This window comes from Dipodomys spectabilis, unplaced genomic scaffold, assembly GCF_019054845.1.
Source record: "Dipodomys spectabilis isolate Male_0828 unplaced genomic scaffold, ASM1905484v1 ptg000019l, whole genome shotgun sequence".
Lineage (NCBI taxonomy): Eukaryota > Metazoa > Chordata > Mammalia > Rodentia > Heteromyidae > Dipodomys > Dipodomys spectabilis.
This window is the reverse complement of record NW_024870696.1, coordinates 6,625,725-6,643,401: the sequence shown is the minus strand read 5'-3', so window position 1 is coordinate 6,643,401 and position 17,677 is coordinate 6,625,725.

Genomic DNA, 17,677 nt, shown 5'->3' with positions numbered 1-17,677 from the left:
CCTGGCTTACTTCACTTAATATAATTTTTTCCAAGCCTTTCCATTTCCTAACAAATGGGGAAATGTCATTCTTTCTGATGGAGGCATAGAATTCCATTGTGTATATATACCACATCTTCTTGATCCATTTATCTACTGAGGGGCATCTGGGTTGGTTCCATGTCTTAGCTATGGTAAATAATGCTGCAATAAACATAGTTGTGCTGGTAGCTTTAGTGTGGCCTTGTTTGTGATCATTTGGGTAAATGCCCAAAAGTGGGATTGCTGGGTCATTGGGGAGCTCTATGTGGAGTCTTTTGAGGAACCTCCATACTGCTTTCCAAAGTGGTTGAACAAGTTTACATTCCCACCAACAATGAAGTAAGGTTCCTTTCTGTCCACATCCCCTCCAGCATCTGTTGTTGTTAGAGTTCTTGATTTTTGCTGTTCTAACTGGAGTGAGGTGATATCTCAATGTTGTTTTGATTTGCATTTCTTTTATGGCTAGGGATGTTGAACATTTCTTCATGTGTCTATTGGCCATCCTTCTTTCTTCTTCAGAGAAGCTTCTCTTTAAGTCTTTCGCCCACTTACTTATTGGGCAGTTGTTTCTTTGAGGATTTGTTGTTGGGTGGTTTAATTTTTTGAGTTCCAAGTATATTTTAGATATGAGACCCTTGTCCGTTGTATGGCTAGTAAAGATCTTCTCCCAGTCCGTGGGCTTTCTATTGATCTTGCTAGCTATGTCATTTGCCCTGCAGAAGCTCTGCAACCTTATACAATCCCATTTGTCCAGCCTTTCTTTGATTTGTTGTGTTTCCGGGTCTTTATTCAGAAAATTTCGGCCTGAGCCAAGGAGACCCAGGGTTTCTCCTATTCCATCCTGTAATGTTTTCAGAGTGTCTGCTTTGAGTTCAAGGTCTTTGATCCATTTGGAGTTGATTCTGGTGCAGGGTGATATATAAGGATCTAGCTTTAGTTTTCTACATGTAGTTAACCAGTTTTGCCAGCACCATTTACTGAAGAGGCTGTCTGTCTTCCATTCTATTGTTTTAGCTCCCTTATCGAAGATTAGATGGCTATAGGTCTGTAGGTTCATTTCTGGGTTTTCAATTCTATTCCATTGGTCCTGAGGTCTGTTCTTATGCCAATACCAAGCTGTTTTGATTACTATGGCTTTATAGTAGAGTTTGAAATTTGGTACTGATATTCCTCCAGCAGTGTTCTTTCCGCTGAGGAGCGTTTTTGCTATTCGGGGTCTTTTATTGTTCCATATGAATTTTTGGATTGCCTCTTCTATTTCCTTGAAGAATGAGGGTGGAATTTTGATAGGTATTGCGTTGAATTTGTAGATAGCCTTGGGGAGTATTGCCATTTTCACGATGTTAATCTTTCCAATCCAGGAGCATGGGAGGTTTTGCCATTTTTTAAGTTCTGTGTTGATTTCCTTTTTCAAGATTTTAAAGTTTTCATCATAGAGGTCCTTCACTTCTTTAGTTAAGTTAATTCCTAGGTATTTTATTTTTTGTGGGGCTATTACAAATGGAGTTGCTTTCCTAATTTCAGCCACACTTTTCTCATTGTTGGCATACAGAAAAGCCATTGATTTTTGGGGGTTAATTTTATAACCTGCTACTTTGCCAAAGTTTTGAATCAGCTTGAGTAATTTGGGAGTGGAGTCTATGGGATTCTTTAAATACAAGATCATGTCATCTGCAAAGAGGGAGAGTTTTATTTCTTCTTTCCCTATTTGGATCCCCTTTATGTCTGCATCTTGTCTTATTGCTGTAGCTAGGCATTCTAATACTAGATTGAAGAGAAGTGGAGAGAGTGGGCATCCTTGTCTTGTTCCTGAGTTAAGAGGAAATGGCTTTAGTTTTTCACCATTGAGTATAATGCTGGCTGTAGGTTTGTCATATACAGCCTTTATTGTATTGAGGAATGTTCCATGGATTCCTAATTTTTTCAAAACCTTCATCATAAAGGGGTGTTGGATCTTGTCGAATGCTTTTTCTGCGTCTATTGAGATAACCATGTGGTTCTTATTCTTGCTCCTGTTGATGTGATGAATAATATTAATTGATTTGCGTATATTGAACCAGCTTTGCATCCCTGAAATGAATCCTGTTTGATCGTGGTGTATGATTTTTTGGATGAATTGTTGAAGTCGGTTGGCCAAAATTTTGTTGAGAAGTTTTGCATCAATGTTCATCAAAGAAATGGGTCTATAGTTCTCTTTCTTTGATGAGTCCCTGCCAGGTTTTGGGATGAGGGTTATGATGGCTTCATAGAATGTGTTCGGTAGTGAGCTTTCTCTTTCAATTTCATTGAAGAGTTGGAGGAGAATTGGTGTGAGCTCTGCTTTGAAGGCCTTGTAAAATTCCGCTGTAAAACCATCTGGTCCTGGACTTTTCTTAGCTGGGAGGTCTCTTATTGCTGTTTCTATTTCAATGCTTGATATGGGCCTGTTAAGATAGTTTACCTCATCTTGGTTTAGTTTTGGCATGTCAATATTTGCTAGGTAGAGGTCCATTTCTGTCAAGTTCTCAAACTTATTAGCATAAAGTTTTGAGAAGTATTCCCTTATAATATTCTGAATCTTGCTTGTTTCCGTGGTGATGTTTCCATTCTCATCTCTGAGTTTATTAATTTGGGTGTGTTCTCTTCTTTTTCTGATAAGATTTGCTAAGGGTCTGTCAATTTTGTTGAGTTTTTCGAAGAACCAACTCTTTGTTTTGTTGATTCTTTCTATAGTTTTTTTGGATTCTAATTCATTTAATTCTGATTTAATTTTGATTATTTCTTTCCGTCTACTGGATTGGGGTTTATCTTGCTGCTCTTTTTCAAGGAGGTTTAGATGTGTCATTAAATTGTTAGTTTCAGATCTTTCCAATTTGTTGATGTAGGAGCTCAGAGCTATAAACTTGCCTCTGAGTACTGCCTTTGCTGTGTCCCAGAGGAGCTGGTATTTTGTGTGTTCATTTTTGTTGAATAGCATGAACATTTGAATTTCCTTTCTAATCTCTTCCATGACCCACTCATGATTCAGCAGTGTGTTGTTCAGCCTCCATGTGATACCGGACTTTCTTTGGTGGCTTTTGGTGTTGAGTTCTAACTTTATTCCCTTGTGGTCAGAGAGAATGCAAGGTATAACTTCAATGTTTCTGAATTTAGACAAGTTTGCTTTGTGGCCTAAAATGTGGTCTATTTTAGAAAACGTTCCATGTGCTGCTGAGAAAAACGTGTATTCTGATGCTGCTGGGTGAAATGTTCGGTAAATGTCTGTTAAGTCTAGTTGATCTATGCAGCTGTTTAGATCTGCGGTTTCTCTGTTGAGTTTTTGCCGAGTTGATCTATCTAGTGGGGAGAGTGGTGTGTTAAAATCCCCAACGATTAATGTCTTTGGATCTATATGGGATTTGAGGGAAAGTAGTGTTTCTTTGATAAATTTGGGTGCTCCATTGTTTGGCGAATAGATATTTAGAATTGTAATATCCTCCTGAAGGAGAGATCCTTTAATTAGTATGTAGCGACCTTCTTTATCTCTTTTCACGAATTTTAATTTGAAGTCTATTTTATCTGATATTAGGATTGCAACTCCCGCCTGTTTATGCGGTCCGTTTGCTTGGTAGATTTTGTTCCAGCCTTTAACATTGAAAATGTGTTTGTTTTTACGGGCAAGATGTGACTCCTGCAGGCAGCAGATAGAAGGGTCTTGTTTTTTAATCCAACTAGACAGTCTATGTCGCTTAATTGGAGAGTTCAGTCCGTTAACATTAAGAGATAGGACTGAGAGGTATTTGGGAGTTCCTGCCATGTTATCTACCTTCTTGGGGGCTCCGAAAACTGGGTTCTTCCTATGGTTCTTGGATTCTCAGTTTGGGTGCAGTTTCTTGGCCTTTATTGCGGTCTTGTTGGTTTTCTATGTGTAGGACATCTTTAAGAATCTTTTGTAGGGCTGGTTTGGTGGAGATGTATTGTTTCAATTTTTCTTTGCTGTGGAAGGTTTTTATTTGGCCTTCAGTTATGAAGGAGAGTTTAGCTGGGTACAGTATTCTTGGTTGATAGTTGTTTGTTTTTAGGGCATGGCATACATCATTCCAGGCTCTTCTTGCTTTGATTGTCTCTGCTGAGAAATCTGAGGTGATTCTAATTGGTTTCCCTTTATAAGTGATTACCCTTTTCTCTCTGACAGCTTTAAGGATCTTTTCCTTGTTCTGAGTTGATCCTGTGTGGATTATAATGTGACGGTGGGATGTCCTATTCTGGTCTGGTCTATTTGGGGTTCTAAAGGCTTCTTGTATCTGGACAGGCCTATCTTTTTGCATGTTTGGGAAGTTCTCTGCTAGGATCCTGTTAAACAGATTTCCTAGACCATTAACTTCTGTTTCTAGGTGCTCCTCTACACCCATTATCCTTAGATTAGGCCTTCTGATGGTGTCTTCCAGGTGTTGGATAGATCTATCATATTTCTTGGACTTGTCTTGGATGGTTGTATGTTCTTTCTCTATAATATCTAGGCTGTCTTCAATCCCTGAGATTCGATCTTCTGCATGTTCTAACCTGCTGTCAAGACTCTCTACTTTGTTTTTTATCTCTTTTCCTTCTAGTTGGTCAGCTTTGATGGCTTCAAGTTCTTTGTTGAAGCTCTGCTTTAGGTCTTGTATGAATTTCTTTACTTCCTTAATTTGGTGTTCAGTGTTTGTCCTCAAATCACTTAGTTGATTGGTTATGGTTTCTTTGGGCTCCCATTCCTTCTGTTGGGTTCCATTCAGCATTCCCTTTGTGGTCTCCCTGACTTCCTTCATCTCTTTGTTAATGGATTCCATGAATGCCTTTAGTGATCTTTGTGTGTTCTCTACCTGGTCTCTCAATTCCTGTATTACTCTTTGATTAGCTTCCTCCCGTTCGCGGGATTCCTGCAGATCTCTTTGAGTGTTCTCAGCCTGCTCACGCCATTCCTCCCTTTCTCTTTGAGTATTCTCAAGTTGTTCACGCAAATCCTGTATCAGTTTTTGAGTAGCTTCCTCACGCTTATGATATTCCTGTATAAACTTCTGGGATGCCTCCTCTCTCTCCCTATCACGCTCATACAGAGTCCTTTGTACGTTGTCAAACTTTTCATTTATCATGTTTGCCAGCAGTGTTTGTAGAGCTGTTTGGGAACTCTCCTCTGGATTATTCATTATCTGTTCTAACCCCTGATTATCAGGATTGGGAATTGAGATACCCGAATTTGCCATTTTTCTTGTGTTTTTCCGGCTTACTCTGCCCATTTGAGATGAAGATAGCACCAGTTTTGTGCTAGAACACTATCTTAAGGCAACCATCAACCAAAGTTTGCATTTGTACAGTCAATATTCTACAGATACAATCTAGTTCAACAGATACATCTATTCGACATCAAACAACTATATGTTAAAGGACTTTGAACCGCAGAGAAGAATTTGGAAAACCAGAAATTATTAGGGTTAGGGAGAGATGTGGGTAAAAAATAGGCATAGATTGGTGTGGGAAGGCACAGGGAGAGTTAACTATGTCCTAATCACAATGCAGGAAATAGGTTGGGTAGGATGTAAGTAGAGAGAGAGAGAAAAGGGAAGAAAGGGAAAGAGGAATGAAAAGAGACCAGAAAAAAAATAGAGACGTAAAAATTAATGTTATTTTAGAGATTAAAAGACCATCTATTTATAGAGGGATATGAATATGTTGAGAGAAAGGGAGGGACATAGAGGAGATGAGAAAAACTTTTAAAAAATGCTTAAAATATTATATAGGTATAAAGAGGTAGTACTGTTATTAATGAATTTAAGTCTCAGAGGTTTTGAATTGAGTAATAAGTTTGTGGATTAAGTGTGTACACAATGGGGGATAGGGTCTACTGGTTAACTACGGGTTTATCTGAGGATGTGCAGGACAAGAGTTAAGTCACTTAAAGGTGAACAAAGAGGAAAAGTTGGAAAGGATAGGAAAGTGAGAAGAAAAGATCAGAAGTTCAGTAGAGCTAGAAAAAAAACAAAAACAAAAAGATAATTAAGAATGAATGAAAAAGAGAAAGAAGACAAGAAAAGAAAAGAAAACACACATTCACGTATTCCTAAAATAAAAATTATAAGAGGAGAAAAAAAAATTAATGGAAAACAATTATTTTTTCAGAAGAGGCAAAAATTAAAGATTAATAAAAGTTTTAGAAAAGCAAAAAAAAAAAAATTTTTTTATATATATATAAGGTAACAAAAAACGAAAAAAAAACAAAACAAGAAAAAGAAAAAAAGAAAAGAAGAAGAAGAAGAAAAAAAAAGTTCTTTGATTTTTTTTTTTTTTTTTTTTTTTTGGGAGGGGTGGGAAGAGTCCTGTATCTCCCTTTTGTCTGTAACCAGAGTCTGGTTGGAGTCTCTGGTCAGCTTGAGGTCCTGTGGCTTGATTGGTTTCTTAAGTCAGTTTGTTGGAACAGGCAGAAAAATGCTCTGCTTTACCCAAGATTTTGAGATCCCCCTCCCAGGTTAGTTTACTGGGAGGGTGATCTGCTTTGAGAATCACAAAAGAGGGGGATGCAGTGATGAGGCTAGGATCTGGGTAGAGTTGAGGTCTTTCAAGGAACAGTAGCTTTTCCCTGGGGCTATTTTGTGAAAAAAAAACTCACAGCACCCAGCCTGGAGCCATTCTCAGGGTTTCTGTTTTTCAATTGATTGTGGTGGCTGCTAGAGGGAGGGGCAGCCTCTGGCTCTGGCCACCCAGCGAGGAGAGCCACTCCAATGGCTGGTGCCTGAGCTGGGCGACCCCTCCCTGGATGGAACTGAGTCTGTGAGGTCACCTCGCCGCCAAGTTCCCGTGAACTGCCAAATGACTAGCTCTATTCCAAGGCCTGAGCTGGAGCTAGCCGCTCCTCCGAGCTTTGTCGGTATCCAAGATGGAGATCACCGGTGCTGGTGGGGGGAGGGGTGGCCTTCCCTCCTCTGCTCCCAGAGGAGTGAGGAAGTGGGGCTTCTACTCACGCGGAGTCATGGATCTCGGGTCGTCTCTGGTCTGCAAAGTGCAGGATGAAGTTGTCCGCTCCTTGTCGGTTCTTGCTGGTGTTGAGTAGAATCCGCTCCACCGCTGCGTCTGGCTCCTTCGTCCCGGACTGCGTCTCAGGTATGCCTCCGCGGCGGTGGTCGCCGCTGCGACCCTGCCGCCGCAGCGGCAGCTGCTCAGATGTGTCTGCTTGGCTTCCCCTCTCTTGACTAACTCTCTGTCCTGTGATGGCACACTTGGTGTGATTCTCTGGCTTGGGACTGTTCACTGGAACTCTGAAACTGTTTTCTATGCAAGAGCTTGTTCAGATTCCAGCTTCTCCTCCGCCATCTTCCCGGAACTCAAGATCAAGATTATTTTTAAGTGTGATTAGATTTATACTTCAAATTATATTATTTTGAAAGAAAGTAATTATTAAGTCAGGTTCTCCAAATAGTTTTACACAATTTTCTTTTTTGTAAGCATGATGAAATGGAAAAAAAATAACTTTTTTTAGAAAGCTATCTTCTTAGTTATGTGCAAGATTTTTTATTTTGAATTCTTTAATATAAATAATTTTCTCATTTTATTTTTTCCCTAACTTGCTGCTCTTTAAAATGAAACACTTTGATGGAGATGACAATTGGTGAATTAGTTTACTTAGTATGCTCAGTACAAAGGAAATGTTGACATTCCTTGTTCATTGCTTTCACTGTTTCACAAAGGCATAAGTCAGAGACATACTGATTATAGGTCATACCTAAAGTTTATAAAAAACAACAGAGCACAGATCTCACATGTCATAATTCTTTCCCACAGTATCAAACAGAAATTAATAAATAATGTTGAATAATCAGAGGAACATCTGGTCACCAGTTGGGAATGCTTTACTTCACTTAAAAAAGTATGCCTTAAACCAGGTGCCTGTAGTTCATGCCTGTAATCCTAGCCATTAAGGAGGCTGAGAACTGAGAATGGCTCAAAGCCAGCCAATTATAGAAAGTTCTTGGGATTCTTATCTCCAGTAATCACCAAGTGGAGATCTGGCTCAAGTGATAGAGTGCCAGCCTTGGTAAAATGGCTAAAGGACAGACCTCAAACTCTGAGTTCAAGCTAAAACTTGGAGAAAAATCATTATGCATTAATTTAAAACATATATTAATTTAAAATCAGCAAGTACTTGGAACTGGGCACTGGTGGCTCAAGCCTGTAATTCTACCTCCTCAGGAGGCTGAGTGAGATCTGAGAATGGCAGTTTGTGGTCAGTCTGGGCATGAAAGTCTATGAGACTCATCTCCAATAAGCTAATCAGAACTACTTAAAGATAATATTTTTTAAATCTTTATATTGATTGTAATGAGTTAAAATATTACATTTGGATGAGTACAGTACCTTTTGTCCGTAGTTCCTCCTATATGAGAGGCAGAAATCAGGAGGATCATAGAACAAAAGCTGTTTCAGCTATCAAAAGATGGGCTACTGAAGTAGTCATTTTGATGGGGACCAAGCACATACCGATGTAAGGAAGAAAAAACCCTTAGAGGGAGCATGCAGTCCTGGGAGCACCACTTGATTTTTGGTTTTATGGCAAAGATTCAAAGATGAAATCTCGACCCTGGCTAAGAGATAGGAAAAGAAACTCATATGCTTGATTTTCTCTGTGACAAATGCCCATAGGGAAAAAAAAAATCCGAGAGCTAAATTCTGACATTTCACCTCAGCTGAGTGAGTGAATACCCTTCACTCTCCTTTCATACTGACAGAGTAGAGAAATCTAAGGATCAGGGGTCATGGCTTCTCTCTAAAACAGATTGGGAGAGCTACTCACAGAGAAAACAGTGAGAGGCTGAAGGCTGTGAGCCATGATGAGGGAAATTCTTAGGAAGGCCTCAACCCCCAGTTTTGGGCCCACCAAAAGTTAGAGATTTAATCAGCAGACAATAAACTATCATGCCTTCTACACTTAGGCCACATCAACAGTGTATCATGATAAAAGTGGACTATAATTGAAAGAGCTGAAATGTAGATATTTTAGAAAAATGGACGGAATAGCAATCATAGTGTTAAATGAATTTATCCAGTGCCACTAACATAGGTTGTGCATGTGGAATCTAAGATGCTGGGGAAGATTAAGACTGATATAAATGGGGATAGGAGGAAAAGGCAAAATAAGAAAGGGTAAAAAGAAAAGTAAATATGATCAGTGTACATTACATGTATGCATGGAAATACCACAATAAATCTTCTTTGTTCAATTAATTTATGCTTATTAAAACAAAAAGCATATAAAAGAGAAATTTTAGTGAATCGCAAGGTCAACTGAGCAGACCAAAACAAACAAGGCTTGGGATTTGGATTTGGAATCTGTCTCAATCTTTCTTTGAAGAAGAAAGTCTCTTCATGAACTTGTGAGTCATTTCAGCAAGCTCGGGTCTAAAAATATATAAAATAAAATAACAGCAACAATAAAAAAACACTTCATCAGCTGCTAGCAGAGATTATATGAGTGAGGACATATATAAGAAAATCACTTAGATTTCATTTTTCATTTTATGAGTATTTGTACAGAAGTGAGAGAAAAACCAAAAGTTTAGAATCCTGATCCTTGCATATCATTGCATCAAATGTATTTATTTATATATGATGGCATCTCCACCTGTACACATGGTTTGTTCTCATTTCAATAAATGAATAAATCACAGCAAGGTAGTAAGGACTAATGATAGCTGGTAATAGCAGCTACCTTTGTTGGAAATGTTTACTTAATTTTGTTGTTATTTATATTTTATGAGTATTTTGTAGATTGTATTTCCTAGAGTGTTTTATAATGAAGCTGCCTCATAGTTAGCTCAGGTTCATGTTCATCCAATGCATGGTTTTAAAAGAGGGTTTACAGTTACATAGTTAAGGTAATGAGTACATTTCTTGTTGAATAGTGTTACGCCTTCCCTAATTTTCTGTCACTTGCCCTCATTGCCAACTCACCTTTCCCTACAAATATTGTTAGAAATGAATTGAACTAATGCACCCTTTTTATAAGGTCAAGATGGCTGCTGTTTTGGTGTTTTACATTCCTTAGAGGTCGTGAACTAGACAAGTAGATATGCTCCAACAATTATCTATAGTTCCAAGTTTCCTTTGGTGAAGAATGTCTGATGATATAAACAGAGTGTGTACAAGAAATGACCCTGGATAAAAACTTAATGAAAACTTTCCTTGGTCAGAGCTTTTTCTCAGGTCAACTTTTAAATTTCCACACCCAGGTTTTCTAAGCAGCTTTGTTTGTATGCCTTCTTTCTTAAAGAATTTTCCAACAAGAACACATCTAAGATACAGTGCTACTGTCAACACCGAGAAATGAATTGGTAGCAATCAAAAATGTATATGTTGTCTGGTGTTGGTGACTCGCACCTATAACCTTAGCTACTCAGAAGGCTGATAGCTGAGGATGCCAATTCAAAGCTAGTCTTTAGTCCAAGAGGTTATTGATTCTAATTAACCACCTAAAAACCTGAAAGTGGAGCTACGTCTCAAGTGGTATAGCACCAGTATTGTTCAAAGAAGTATGAGCCAGCACCCAGACCTTAAGTTCAAGCTCTGCTACTGCCATGCAAAAATAATGTAGTATGAAAAGGAGAGAGAGAAAGAGAGAAGAGATTGACACATTCAGAGACACAGAGACAGATACACTGAGGACAGAAAAAAGGAGAGGAGAGAGAAATACTTTACATATAATATTACTCATAACTGGATTCTTAAAAAAGATAAAACATCTCTAACTTGCTGTTGATTAAGGCTTATCTCTAGGATAGAAATAAGTCTAAAACATATATATATATATATATATACATACATACAATCAGTGCTATTTTGTGCTTTAAATCTTTAAAACTTTATATTTAGGTATTTCATGTGAAGTTCATAAAAATGATTTACATACTAAAATCTGACATTTTCTTCCATTTCAGTTCCACAAATTGAGAGAAATAGTATTGCAAATGACATTAGTATTCAGCTCACCGGAAAAAAGTTAGATTTAGATTTTGAATAAAGATAATTCATCAAGCTTCTCCATGATCTGAATAAAATATGTTTAAATCCTCTATGCTCCAAATGTCCCCCAAATATACATATGGATACCTGATCTGTTCACAGTGGTATTAAAAGGTGAAATATTTTAGAAAGTGATCAGCTGCAAGGGCCTACCCTCATGCATGTATTAGTGCCTCTTAAGAGGGCAGCAGGGAAGATGTGAGAAGTCTGCTAAAGTCTAATCAACCAACATACTGTCAAAATTAAGTTTAAAACCAAGTGCATCTGAGGCCTGCAATTAAAGCTTTCCAGTTCCTTTGAGAAGTCCAGTGTGAGTTACTAAGTCACATTCTCTATGCTACCTTGCTATTGCTAAAACAATGTTCATGATCATCCCCAGCTTGATTTATTATTATCCATCAGAGAGACAGAATGAAACAAAAATCATATGATAAACCTTAAATACAGTTTCCTTAATAACAAAATTGGAGTTAGAGACAATACTGTATTTGTCAGAATTTTCTTTCTAACCCAGACCTCCTTCCAAGGACTTTTCTTCATGAAGGAGTAAAAAAATCCTCCATAAAATATTCACATTTTCCTAAGTCATGTGCTTTCATTCATTTTCCCTGCTCTTGGCAGATGAATGATGAATTCAAAGGCCAGTTGGTTCCCAGTAACTCTAAATTCAACATGCTGTTTAGGTGCTTCTGTTCACCACTATCAGCCTGATACATACTTCTGCCTCCTTGCTATTAGCTAACCATTTCTCTGAGGAAAAGCAGAGCATAATATTTATCTGACTCATGCTTCTTTGCAAGCCTTGTTAATTACCTATTTGTGCTATCGCAAATCACCAAAGACCTCATTGGCTTAAACATATCCTGTTACAGTTCTCTAGGGTAAAAGTCTACAATACGCCTCACTAATCAATCTAAAACCAAGATACCAGCAGGAATATGTGTGTGTGTGTGTGTGTGTGTGTGTGTGTGTGTGTGTGTGTGTGTGTGTGTTTCCAGGGACTATTTAATTATTTCCTTATTTATATTGGTATTTAAAAATAAAAAAAATTTCTAGGGTCTTCCTGTAGAGCATGCTTGGACTCATTGCTTCTCCCTCAGAAAGCCTCCAACTCTTGAGTTTTTTCCCCCATTCTGTCACTTTAGTACTGACTTTTCTGCCTCTTTCATTCATGCTTTTGAAACCTCATAATTACATTGATGGTACCTACATGATCCATGTTACTGTCATAATTTTAAGTCAACAAACTTCATAGCCTCACTTGCACAATGACGAAAAATAAAGCCGCTGAACAATCCGACTTGTTGGAAAATGGCCAGCTCTCATCTTCCAATGACCCCCTTGACACTTCTATAGGGAGAATCTTTCATAATATTTCTTAAAGTCGTAAGAGCTGCAAACAATTTGGTACCTCAGTTGTCCAGGGCTTCAAAAAGTAGTATCCTTCAGAAACTGGGCTGGGAACAGCTGCTCTTCTTCGCATGTATCAGAAGAGTTGTAGTCAACTGAATCTACGAAGGACACAAAAAGACTGAAGTTTCTGGGTTGACCAAATGATTTGTGTATGCATTTTGTGCGAACAGCATTTCTGGCAAGCATCCTTCCAGACAGGACTTCTTCCTCTAAATAGGACTAGAAACTAAGCAGGACTCAGAAAGCAGAGGAACTATTATGAATAGTAATAGTAATACTAACTATTACTATTCGTAGTAGTTCCTTAGTAATAGTTCCTTTGAATTTTCAGTTTATCTATAAAAGTTGATGCTGAGAAAATGGCCCTTTTCTCCCTGCGAAGCTGCACATAGACCAACTCGACCCCCTGGTTTTCCATGCAGGACCCTAAGTGTCCTTCCCTAGAAATCTGCCCCCAGCACCTCTGTAGACCAGGTGACTGGCACACCTGGGAGCAGGGGGAGGTTCCCCAAGGTTCGCAAGTCACTTCCGCTTCCTCTGAGGTCATATCCAGGACTACCCAGGTCAAGCCTCCTTCTGACCATGGGAAGGTCCCCAGCTCCAGGATCATTTCTGCATCCACTGTGGCCACTCCTCCTCCCTGCCCTCCCCTTACATTAACCCCAATCTTTCTAAGCATCAGTGTCTGCACAGGTACAACTTGTGTGGGCAGCAGTTCAGGTACCTCTAATAAACTTTTTATTGCCTTAACGTTCGAGTGGCAATCTTCTTTCAGCCTAACCTGACAGTTACATTTCAGTGGGCAGCTATTGCTTAAGTAATAGAGCTGACAGGAGCAAGGAGACACTTCTGGGTGCTACATCCTGATTAAGACTGGGATCTTATTTGTATTTTAAACTAGCCATCGTAATTCGATCAGTTTCCCTCATTATTCTTTACAATGTAACATTACGTACTGACAAATTCTAGAAATTGATGCTTGGAATCTTTGAATATTCAATCCTAAAAAGAAAAATTCACAGAACAAGGTGTATGTATATTTAAATCTTACTGTTAGGCCTGACATGCGTGTCTCTAATCTTAGCAAGTCAGAAGAGGCAAGCGCATCACAAAATTGAAGCCAGTCTTGGATGGATGTATAATCAATTGGATATATATAGATATATATTATATATCTACATATATCTATATCTATATATGATATATATCCCTCTATATATAATATATTTCTCTATATATTATACATATAATATATATAACATATATCTACATATATATTATGTATGCAACCTTTATAACAATACTCTGTCTATAAATGAATGAATAAATAAACAAATGTCATCCTGATAACTGTGAGACTGTTTACATGACAATGTATCATGTCCTTAGTGAAGGTAAGTTTTGTGTCCACATGTATTTCATCTTTTTTTTTTTGGGGGGGGGGTCAGATCATGGGGCCTGAACTCTGGGGCTGGGCGCTGTCCCTCAGCTCTTCAGCTCAAGGCTAGCACTCTACCACTTGAGCCACAGCGCCACTTCCGGCTTTTTTTTTTTGTTTATGTGGTGCTGAGGAAACGAACCCAGGGCCTTGAGCATGCAAGGCAAGCGCTCTACCACTGAGCCACTTTCCCAGCCCCTGTATTTCATTTTTTTCAAACATATGTTTGGTGTGGTCTCTGGTGCACAAATTTTACAAGTGAAATCACTAACGAAATTGTAATTATGGGAAGAGAGGAAATTTTGTTTTTGGTTTGTAAATCCACTTATGTCCTTTGTCTCCTTAGCCTTTGTAAAAATTGAGTGCTTCTTTTAATATAATGTCACATAAAATTATTCTCTGAGTCATAGTCAAATGAATGATAAATGGTCTGAAATAGAAAATATGAATAATTTTTCCATCAGTGGTTAGCCTTCCAGAGCAATGCTTCTCAAGTGTTTTGAACATAATTTGATTGGGGAATATAAACATATTTTACACTATGATAGCTAGAATATTTTACCCTCCCATTGACTGAGAAACACATCATAGCAAAAACTAGAGATTTCACTAATGCTTTTAAATAAGGGTACACATTATTCACCATGATACATACATATGTTTCAGAGGATGAACTAGATTTGTGTGTGATACTATACTAGCCATTCAATATTTGTTCTGCATACCTAATATTATATGAAATATATTCTGGTTCTTAGCATTTTTGATAGTTCTGACCTCTAAAAATCTACAATAATCCTAATTTAAAGACTTCTTAAAAGTCATAAATTTCTCAGTCTATCTCTCTATCCTCACCAATAATGACAATTATCTTGTTCAAAAATGTAGTTACAGATTTTCAATGACTATGAAGCAACCCATCTGGTAACTTTTTTCAAAAGCAAATACGTCATGTTTGCTGGAGGAGTCCTTCAGTAGGAATAGAAGCCATAAATGGTAGGATATGCAGGACTGAATGAGGTTATAGATTTAGTGTATAGTGCCAGGGGTACAAATTAAAATTATCCTGCTACCAAGAATCCATTCCCACAGCTTAGTGGTACAAGAGTAGCTTTTGTAATGGAAGAGTACAATTAAGCAACTGGTATCCATCCATTTGGAGATGTTTTACATATTTGTATTTGAAATGAACTTTGCCTGAGAAGCACAATAGTGGGAAAGGAATATGTGAAGGAGAAGTTTTTTTTTTCTTGCAGAAAGATATGACAAAGATTTGATTGAAGGTATGATTCATAGATTATATGCATAAAATAGCTTCCAAAGACAAATAAAAGAATATAATATTGAAGCTGGGATCTGTGATGAAGCTAGCTTTGAGAGTCTCACTCCACATGGAAGTAAAGATCTCTTGGCTACCATAATGAAAAAGGTCTGTTTAATCCAAAATTTCAGAGAATCAACATAATCATGTTTAAAGCAACTTAGATTTTGTAGGCTTTTTTTCATACTTGTTTCTACATGGTTTAATTGATCTTTTGAAATTACATTTATGAATTATAGTACACAATTAAATCTGATTTCTAATTTTGGGGGGGGGGGTCTCTTGACCAGTTGTGTGGCTTGAACTGTCACCTGGGAACTGTCCCTGAGCTCTTCAGCTCAAAGATATAACTCTACCACTGGAGCCACAGGAGATAAGAGTCTCAGGGAAATTCCTGCCCAGGCTGGCTTTGAACTGTGATCCTTACTCATCCTCCTGAGTATCTAGGATTACAGGCATGAACCACTGGCACCAGGCTTTATTAAATATTAAAATAGGACAAGCAAGAACCTGAAGTCTATTTGGAAAAAAAATTCAATATATAGAATAACTCTAGAATTATATGGATGTAAATCATGGAACTAACCTATAATCTTATAGAAATACATCATGGAACAAGGCTTAAGTGAGATTATTGAAAATGTAAGAGAGTGAAAATGTAGAAGCCAAATTATTAGTATGCATAGCAAAATTAATCTCTTCATATTGTCTCCATCATTAAGAATTTTAAACTTCCACCTAAGTTAAAATCTAAAGTCCTTAGATTTTAATATTTGTTCAAGTGGGTGCATGTAAACCTGTTTTATTTTCAACGTAGTGTCTAATGAGTATCACCACTGTTGCATTTGGTCACCCTTTGTCCCACATTTTCTGTGTTCCCACTTTCTGTGACCCCCACCCTCCCAATGGCAGACAAATGAACAAATAAGACAAAAGGAAAAGAAAATTAAAAACATCAGCAAAGAAAAAAAAAACAGCTCTTGTTTCCTTTCCCTGAAGTTCATTTCGATAACTATCATTTTATATGATCAGACACACATAGGTATTGCACCTTTGTGTTCCTCTTCTAACTGTATTCTCCTTTGGTCTCACTCTGTGCAAATGTGTAGAGTATAGTGTATGCTATATAACTTGTGGGTGGGAACTGGAGGGAAAATCTAGAAGAGAGTAAGATGACACCATTCACAAAGAAATGTCATCTTTATCAGACTTATGTAACTGTAAACCCTCTTTATCTTCCATTTACAATAACAATAAAATGCATGAAAGGGTAAAATAAACTTGCTTTATTCAAATATATATTGGGAGTATTCAATTGCTTTTTCTTCACAATTTTAACCATAGTCATTTTTATAAGGGAGTTGTGTTTTGACATACCCATTCATGCATGTGATAGACCTTGACAAGATTCACACCTCTCTCACTCTTCCCTCATTTCTCCTTCCAAAACAAATCTCAGAAACTTTGCTGTTTCATTTTTCATGTGCAAACAGTATTTTGACTGTATTCATCCTTCTTCATCCTCCCTGATTTTTCCCTATCTCCCACATATGCTGTTTTTGATCAGATAATCCTGAGAAATTTACTTTTGAGATAATTTGGTTTCCGGATATAAAATTACTATAGAAATGTCCAAATGCTAGTAATAGATTAGGATTCTATAACAATTGAATTCCCTTCAAGTTTAAGGAGAATCAAGACCGTATAAGAGAAAGACATTGGCATATTTCCAGTGCTAGAGGCTAAGGACACAGAACATTTACAGAACAAATAGTGTGTAAACTTTGGGTTATCTGACTAATGCAGCCACCATAGCAGGATATAGGACTCACACTACGTGAAGCATGCTGAACAGCATCTCTACAGTCCTGTTCCCCAAAACTAAATTTATGGCATTAACACCATGTGTATCAGGATCTGAGTATTTTGGCTCTATTTTCATATTTAAATGATATTTTGAAAATTGAGTATCACTTTCTTAATCATTGGCTCCCATCAAAAATATTAATTTTTGAAAACCATTAACACCTGAACAGAGTATCTTAATTTCCACGGGGTTTAAAATTTTTAGGATAATTGTTTAGAGTTCCAGAAAATCTGCACTAGGGGCTTGTAAGTCCTAAAGTAGAACTGAAATATAAGCATTTTATTACCAGGGGTTAATATTATTGAGTTATTATTTATCGGGTTATATGTATTTTTCCCCATTGAAAATTGTATACAAACATAAGACAGTTTGATCTAGATTAGTTCTCTAAGTGATAAAAAAAAATTTGAGTGTGAATTGATTAGGTGTTGTTTAGTATTTAATTCAAACCAGTAATAGTGACTCTTGATATATGGGAGTTAGACTTAGGTGGGTAGTGGTTCAATGTTAACCCTGGCAAAGTCAGGTTCCCAAGATTCCATCTCCATCTGGGCATAGTTGTGCTTGGCTGCCATCACTTAGCCACAAATAAGCACCAGTAAAATTCCAAAAA